General features: G+C 33.7%; 1 pseudogene; it reads left to right on the top strand.

Moving 5' to 3' along the window:
• The first annotated feature begins 5,061 nt into the window (after window positions 1–5,061).
• Window positions 5,062–5,385, top strand: LOC100474533 (annotated as a pseudogene).
• The last annotated feature ends 3,924 nt before the right edge of the window (window positions 5,386–9,309 follow it).

The raw sequence follows: 9,309 nt of genomic DNA on the forward strand, positions 1-9,309 counted from the left end.
ATGTAGATTCACAGATGTTATTAGCATACATATGTATATTTTTTGTATTGTTGAATGTATTTCAGATCTCTACACTTAAAAAAGCAAAAACAGTTTAATATTGAAAATATTGCCCCTTAAGGCTTGAAAATTAAAAATTAAGTGAAAAAAACAGGAGAGTTAAATTTGTAGTTAGCTCAGTCATTAAATTCATAAAGCTAGGGTAAATGATAGTGGGCCTTTGTGATACCTACCTTAATAGACCTGTGTCACTTGAGTATTTAAAAAGCTAATTAAAACAGCAACTATAGTTTCTTAGCTCCATCACCATCTCACTAATTTTGTAGGACAAACCTATTTTTATCTTCATTAAATGCTTAACTAACTCTTATCTTCCTCTAAGGTAATCTAGGGTATTTTTGGTTGTGGTAAAATTTAGATGAGTTGTAAATGAATAATTTAAGGAGTTTTTAACTTTAACTAAAGTCTTTCTTTTTTCTCTTCTTTTTCATCTATATCTTGTCATGTAAACTGATCAAGCACCTGGTGTCCTGCTGCTGTCCCCTTTCATTGTCCTCTCCAGGTGGCAACTGAAGTGCTGGACCTTCCCCCCAACACTCATTATCACTTTCTAGACAAGCAGTTATGACCTTTGGCATTATCTTTAAATTACATAAAGATTGTCTAAAGATTTATTCTATGACTGAAAACAATCATTTTTTCCAGTTAATACAGTGAGAATTTTATCTGCCTCTCTCACACACACACACATTTTGTACCTCAAATAGGTACTATTTTAAAGGTAAATACAACTTTAAAATTAGAACTATCAGCGCATATGTTGATCAAAGTGGAGTGGTGTTATATTAGAAAATACATAATCTAATCTACTCTGGAACAGAGACTATGTTCCTTTAAAGTGTAAGAGTAAATGTTGCAGAGAAAATTATTATTATTAAGGAAAATTCTTATTCATCATATTCAAATCCATGAAAACACTAATGGAAGAAAATAAGGCATAAATTATTAGTCATGTGTATAAACTGAAGGGACTAGGTATTTTAGCATGTGTATTAGCTATCTGTTGTTGCATTTAAAAAGTGCCTTAAAAACTATCCACACAAAATTAACTATTACCTCATGCTTTCTGAGTGTCACAAAAATAGGAAAGGTTTAACTGACTTAGGGTCTGTCATGAGTTTGCAGTCAAGCTGTTAGCTAGGGCTGCAATCAGCTGAAGGATAATCTGTTTCCAAGATCACTGATGAGCTGCAGATAGTACCCTTCATTACTGCATTCTACTGAAAGCTTGACAGGAGCTGGATGATCCATTTCAGTCCTATTCATGTGGTTTACGTGGTTGGAGTCTTCAGTTCCTCACCTTCTGGGGACATGGTAAATGGCTTTTCCCCGAATGTGTGATCCAAGGAAATGGTGGCATATATGAAAGCCATAGTACCTTTTATGACCTACTGTTGGAAGTAACATATTATTACTTCTGCCATCTTCGTTGGTCACATTGAAAAATCTTGATGTAGTGTAGGAAGGGAATATATGAGAGTGTGAATATCAGGAGAATTGGCAATTTTGAAGGTAGGTGTCATAAGGTGTTATAATTTCTATGCAGTAAACAAAGGAGAACAGGGCAAATTATAACCAAATAATTCTAAATAAATAGAGAAGAAATAAATGTAAAAGTGGGATTAAGCAATAGATTAAGGCTAAGCATAGATATAAAACAAAAATAAAAATGAAAAAATAGTTATTCAAGTTACAGAAAAGATTTTCTGAAGAGGATTTAGAAAATACTAAGGAATAAAAGATGTTTAATGATAGTGCTTAAAAAAAAGCAGATATCGCATGCGTTGCATGAAATTCACCCTTTTAAAGTGTACAATTCAAATTTTAATATATCTCTAGATATACAACTATAAACACTATCTAAATTTAGAACATTTTTTTCACTCAAAAAAATAATAAATCCTATTAGTATTCACTATCTGTTTTGTCATAACCCTAGCTCCTAGCATCATCTTACCTACTTTCTATCTCTATGGGCTGTCTGTTCTGGACATTTCATATTAATTAGTAATTAGTAGAATCATATCGTATGTGGTCTTTATGCCACATTTTGATCATTTGATGAATATTTGTTTTTTTCCCACTTTTGGGCTACTCTGAATAATGATGCTATGAATATTTGTGTATAAATATTTGTGGGGATGTATGTTTCATTGCTCTCGAATATATACCTACGAGTGGAATTGTGGTCTATATGGTAATTGTATTTAACACCCTGAAGAATTGTCAAACTGTTTTCCAAAGTGGCTGCACCATTTTGCTTCCCCATCAATAGTGAATGGAGGTTGCAAGTATTCAACATTTGCCATTGTTGGAAATACAATTGATTATTGCATATTGATTGCACATCCTGCATGTGTGCTAGACTTATTTATTAGTTCTAACAGTGTTTGTTTGCAGGTTTTCTTTGCATATGAATTCCTTAAATATTTTTATATAAAAGATCATGTCATCTGCAAATACTGTTTTCTTCCTTTTCAAACTGGAATCCTGACAAGAACCTGAATTACAATGTTGACTAGAAGTGGTGAAAGCTGATTTAATGGAGATGTATTCAGTCAACATAAAACGTGATGTTATTCTATCAAGACTTTTTTAGAAAAATTTTTAATTGTCAACAAATACAGAGATTTCCTGTATACCTCTGAACCTTTATATGCATTACCTTCACCAGTATGAACATCACTCAACAGAGGGTATATTTGTTACAACTGATGAATCTACATTGACACATCATAATCCCTCAAAGGCCAGAGTTTGCATTATTTTTCACTAGGTGTTGTACATAGTGTGGGTGTGAACAAATGAATGATCACATGTATCCATCATTATGGTATCATGCATAACATCATCACTGCCCTAAACATCTGTGTTCTGCCTATTCATCCCTCCTACACCTCAATCCCTAGCAACCACTGATCTTTTTATTATTGCCATAGTTTTGCCTATTCCAAAATCTTTTTTTTTTAAGATTTATTTATTTATTTTTAGAGAGAGAGCAGGGGGAAAATGGCAGAGGGAGAGGGAGAGAGAGGATCTCAGGCTGACTTCCCACTGAGTGTGGAGCCTGTTGCAAGGCTTAATCTCACCATCCTGAGATCATGACCTGAGCCGAAATCAAGAGTCAGATGCTCAACCAACTGAGCCACCCAGGTGCCACTGACTTTTCCAAAATCTTACATAGTTGGAATCATATATGTAGTCTTTTTAGATTGGCTTCTTTTACTTTGTAGTAATGCATTTCAGTCCCCCCATATATTTTCATAACTTGATAGCTCAGGTCCTTTTAGCACTAAATAATATTTCCTTGTCTGAATATACTACTGTGTATTTAACCATTCGGCTACTAAAGAATTGTCTTAAAAAGGGGTAGCAGAGGCGCCTGGGTGGCTCAATTGGTTAAGCCTCTAATTCTCAATTTTGGCTCAGGTTATGATCTCAGGGCTGTGAGATGGCGCCCCATGTTGCGCTCCGCGCTTGGTGTGAAACCTGCTTAAGATTATCTCCCTCTCCCTCTGCCCCTCCTCCCCCTCAAAAAAATAAAAAGAATTCTATTGGTTGCTCTCAAGTTTGAACAATTATGAATAAATCTGGTGTAAACATTGTGTGCAGGATTTTGTGTGGACATAATTTTTCAACTTCTTTAGGTAAGTACCAAGGAGTGCATCTTCTCAATCATATGGTAAGATTATATGTACTTCTCCAAGAAACCACAAAATTGCCTTCCAAAGTAGCTTTCCCATTTTGAATTTTCGCCAAAAAAAAATCAAAGTTCCTGGTGCTGCATATCTTTCCCAGGATTTGCTGTTGTCAGTGATCTAGAATTTGGCCATTCTTGTACATGCATACTGGTATCTCATTTTAATGTGCATTTTCCTGATGACATTGTGAATGGAGCTTCTTATCATATGCAAATCATATCTTTGAAGAGGTATCTGTTAAGGTCTTTGGCCCAGTTTTTGTAGGGTGTTTATTTTCTTACTGTTTAGTTTTAAGAATTCTTTGTGAATTTTGCATAATAGTCCTTTATCAAATGTGTCTTTTGAAAATATTTCCTCAAAGTCTGTAGTTTGTCCTCTTCTGCTTTCACAGAGTTGACTTTTTTTTTTTTAATTTTAATGATGTCCAGCTTATCAGTACTTTCTTTCATGGATTATTTATGTGTTGCTAATACCACACTGTCTTGATTGCTGTAGCTTTATAGTAAGCCTTAAGTTAAGAAATGTAAGTTATCCAACTTTGTTATTTTTCTTTAATATTGTGTTGACTATTCTTTGTCTTTTGCCTCTCTATATAAATTTTAGAATCAGTTTGTCAGTATCCACTAAAAAACTTTTGGGATCTTGATTGAGATTGAACTGAATATTTCAGTCAAGTTGGAAAGAACTGACATCTTGACAATATTGAGTCTTTCTGTCCATGAACATAAATTATCTCTTCATTTATTTAATTATTTTTTTACTTCATTCATCAGAGGTCCAAACTCACATAACTAAGTTAAGATGATCTGCTTAAAAAGAAGTATTAACTCCATTTACTAAATTATTACTATTTTCTTTAGATTATCATATAGGCTCAAAGAATTGAAATTTGAGATTAAAAGTCATGAAAGTTCCTATACATATTAGCAGTTCTGTTCTTAGTTTTCTAGACAGGATGTTATCAGTCCTTTTTAGACATATCTAGAACATTCTGACCCCAAATGCATTTTATAATACATAATACTGTGTGAAGTTAAACTTTTAGTGCATTCCATGCAATCATGAATTGCTGCAGTTCTCAGAAGACATAGATATTGTAAATATCATGAACAGAACAGTGAAACGCTGAAGTAAATATTGTTTTTGAATTTTTTTTATTTGAAAACTAAAATTTACAGGAGCTGCCTGTGTGTTGGGCATCCTTTTCCCACATTCACATGTCCCAGGGGTCAGATGAAGGGTTTCTCCTTGCTTGTGCAATGCCATGAGAGCAGAGTACAAACTGCAGAGAACTGAAGTCATGGCAAGATAGGCATTTAGGAAGTTTCTTCCTCTTTGACCAAGTTTCACTTGAAAGGAGTACAGGCAAAACTGTAACTAAAGGAGGCATTATGCTTCTAGAAAAATCTCAAGGAAAAGTATTGCAAGCAATAGTAGTAGTAGCTATTGGGTCAGGCTCTAAAGGAAAAGGTGGAGAGATCCAGCCAGTTATTGTGAAAGTTGGAGATTAAGTTCTTCTCCCAGAATATGGAGGCACCAAAGTAGTTTTAGACACAAGAATTATTTCTTATTTAGAGGTGGTGACATTCTTGCAGAATATGTGATTGGAATAAATCATTATTGAAATGGCTTCATTTGAAGCTGCCCATTCCACTGAAGTTTTGAAATCTTTCATTATGTAAAGAATTTCCAAGTCTCTCATATAATTGTTACCCAAACTAATGCTATTCAATGTGTAAAATTTAGTTTCAGTGCAGTGATACAAATATTACCAAGTAAAAATCATAAATGAGATAAAAAATTAAAACAGAGAAAAGTTGTAGGCACAAGTATGGCAACAAAAAACACCTGTACAACATTTGCTCCAGGTTCATATTATCAACATTTTACCACCCATGCTTTATCATTGCTCTATTTACCTATCTCTCGTTAACCCTTTCTCTCCATCTCTCACCTGTCTAATTATCTCTAATTTGCATATATCATCGCCCTGTCTCTAAAGACCTCGATGTGTTTTTCATGAGAATAAGGATATAATTATATATAACTAAAATATATTTAATTTCTGACTTGAAATAAAATATTTATCTAATTTCAAACTTGTAAATTGAACCAGTGTGCCTTATTACATTATTTTCCCCTCCAGTTCAGAATTCTAACTAGAATTGGGTCTTGTATTAATCTCCTTTAATCTAGATCATTCCCACATTCTTTGTCTTTTATGTCATTGATGTTTTTGAAGAACACTTTTTTTTTAATTTTTGATAAAATAGTGATTATTTCAGGTCAGTTAACATTTTTTCATAAGTAGATTCCATTTACACATTTCTAGTGAGAATATTGTATAGTTGCTGTTATGCTTTCCTCAGGTATCACATCTGGAAGTACACAATTTCCATTTAGTCTTAATTGATGATCCTAATTTTGATCACTTATTCAAAATTGTCCGCTGATTTCTCCACTGTACATTACTATTTCTGATATTGCAGTTAAGGAACAATCTGTGAGTACAGGCATACCTCAGAGATACTGTGTGTTTAGTTCCAGACTACCACAATAAAATGAATATTGCAATAAAGCAAGTCAGATGAAGTTTTTGGTTTCTCAATGCATAAAAAAAATTATGTTTACACTGTATTGTAGTCTACTAAGTGTACAGTAGCACTATGTCTAAAAAATGTACATACCTTAATTAAAAATACTTTATTGCTAAAAAATGTTCACCATCATCTGAGTTTCAGCAAGTTACAGTCTTGTTGCTAATGGAGGGTTTTGCCTCTGTGTTGATGGCTGTTGACTGGTCAGGGTGGTGGTTGGTGAAGGTCAGGGTGCTAGTGGCGGTTGCTTAAAATAAGACAACAATGAAGTTTTCCACGTCAGTTGACTCTTCCTTTCGAGAATGATCTCTCTGTAGCTTGTGATGCTGTTTGACAGCATTTTAGCCACAGTAGTTCTTTCAAAATTGGCATAAATTCTCTCAAACCCCGTCATGTCCTTGTCAACCAGGTTTACTTACTATTCTGATAACTTTGTTCAAAGTCATTTCAGCAATCTCTATGGCGTCTTCACCAGGGGTAAGGTTTCAACTGAAAAAAAAAAAAAAACATTTTCTTTACTCATCCTTAAGAAGCAACTCTTGATCCGTTCTAGTTTTATCATGAGATCCCATGATAATCTCAGACTCTACTTCTAATTTTACTTCTATTGTTATTATCACCACATCTGCAGTTACTTCCGCCCCTGAAGTCTTGAATCTTCAATTTGTAAAAAACACAAAATCTATGAATGTTAATAATGTGAAGAAAAATAAGGTAAGGTGTGTCTGTATATACTTTAAAACCATGCCAGTATTTCACTCCTCATCAAAATTTCCCATGAGATTTAGCACCCTTTCAAGATTGTCAGAACACTGGTGACAATCTTTAAGATGCTGGCAAAATGTTGATTTTACAATTCTAGCACTCCCTCTGTATTTCCCAGGTACCACTGACCAGTCAATATTCTATAAACAAGAAGCTTTCCTTTAGCCTATTAACTTTACTCATTTATATCTTTATGTATATATGTATGTATGTATGTATATATGTATATATCTATGTGTGAATGTATTAGTAGGCTGTGGGACCCTTTTCAAGCTCCTGTGTCCTTATGACACAAACCTATTATTTTTTTTAACCCTTCCTTCTGGCAAAACAAGATATTCAAGACTCATACCTACCCTGCCCAGCCCTGAAATTGGCAAATTATCCAAGAAACTCTGGTTCTTTTTCGTGGAGAGTGGCACCAGAAACTAACATCTGGGCAGTGGCTATATTCATTGCTATTGAGGTTTCTTTGCTTCTGATCCTTTCAACAGATAGAAGTACAGAATGATGGCTTGTACATACAAATGCACATTCATAAATTCATATACATATACATGCATGCATACAAATGTAACAATGAGGATGTGTGTCTATATGTATTTTTCATTTTATAATGAAGAAAATAAATCTGTGTATTTTATTTAGCATTTGTTTTTGAGTTACATATATGCCAAAACAGTCTGCTTCTAATGAAAGTAACCTTAATATAAACCTAAAAACATGTATATATATTTAGTAGGATCTTGTTCATTTCTAAATAAATTATATGTCTGATATACATTAACAAATAAAGAACAGCAATATTAGAATTCAGAGTATTTATCTTTTTGCATGGAGACTTAATTACAGTACAACACACACACACAAACCCACAGAGCAATGATGTGTCATAGGTAGTGAGACACACTTAAGCATATTTAAAATGCTTACCAACAGGCTTTTTTTTTTCTTTTTTCCCCTTTTTTTTTAGGCAACAAAATATTTTCAGTCCTTGTCACCTTTTCACATTCACCTAGCACTTAGATGCGAGGACTTACAGTAAATAGTCTCATACTTAAAACCATAAAGCATGTATTGAATAGAATTGTTGAATATATAATATATAATAAATATATATAAAATATATAATCAGTTTACATAGACAACACTAGTTAAAACTGTAACTGAGGATTCAGTGTTCTTTTTTGCCTTTCCCCACTCCATATTTCTATTTTCCTTTTTATACACTGCCAAATTCTCGTTCCTAATAACAGAAATGTGTTTATTCATTTTCTTAGTTCCTTAATATGTCTACAGTAGTGTTAAAGTTGCTCTAAACATACCGCTGCAAATAAATAAGCACAGGTTTCTTAGCAGTTCTCTCTCACCCCATCGTTCTTAAAAGTTTGGGTATATGGTTAAATACTTGTTCTGTATTCCTTTGTGCCTTTCACAGTGGGAATGAAAATAGACTTCACTTTATTTCATAGTATGATAAAAAGAATCTGCGCCATAGTTTATCATTTTATTCACCAAAAATCTTGCTTCTTATAGTTTCTTAAATGCATTTAAAGTTCCAAATCTTCATTTCATTAGTTTTGTTTGAGTTATTTCCTTTTTCATATAGTAGTGTACCAGTATGTCACTTACAGCAAAAATAAAAGCATAACATTTACTCTTCCATTTCACATAATGTACACAACTGCTTGTATTCATAGAGACTGTTGGATAGTTTAGTTAAAGCTTTTGTACATATATTTAGTTTCTAGCTTAAAGGACTTCTGACTTTGAATTACCGTGGCAATCCTCTAATCTTCTGCCATGCTGTCCTTCCTTCTTCTGTCCTCTTCTGTCTTTAAAACTGAGTTCTGATTTCATCTTCAGCTTGGCATTGTTTTTATTTTTTGTTTGGTTATAATGTGGTTAGAACAGAAAAATAAAAGCTCTTCAGATGGATGCAATCACAAAAATCTAGAAAAGTGCACTTAGGTGGACCGTGAAGAATGTTGAAGGAAAATTGTAGCGAAAAGGGCCATCGACTCTACTAAGGAAAGGACTGTAAGCCTGATTGTAACCTGCTCCCTACATCTCTCTTCAGTCTTGCCACTACAGCTTGATTACTGAAACAAAAATTATGGGTGAGAAATGACTTAATGTCCGTCCGAGTCCGTGCAGCATACCAAGAGGAGCTTTGTAAGCATGCT

The sequence above is a fragment of the Ailuropoda melanoleuca genome, chromosome 14, assembly GCF_002007445.2.
Source record: "Ailuropoda melanoleuca isolate Jingjing chromosome 14, ASM200744v2, whole genome shotgun sequence".
NCBI lineage: Eukaryota > Metazoa > Chordata > Mammalia > Carnivora > Ursidae > Ailuropoda > Ailuropoda melanoleuca.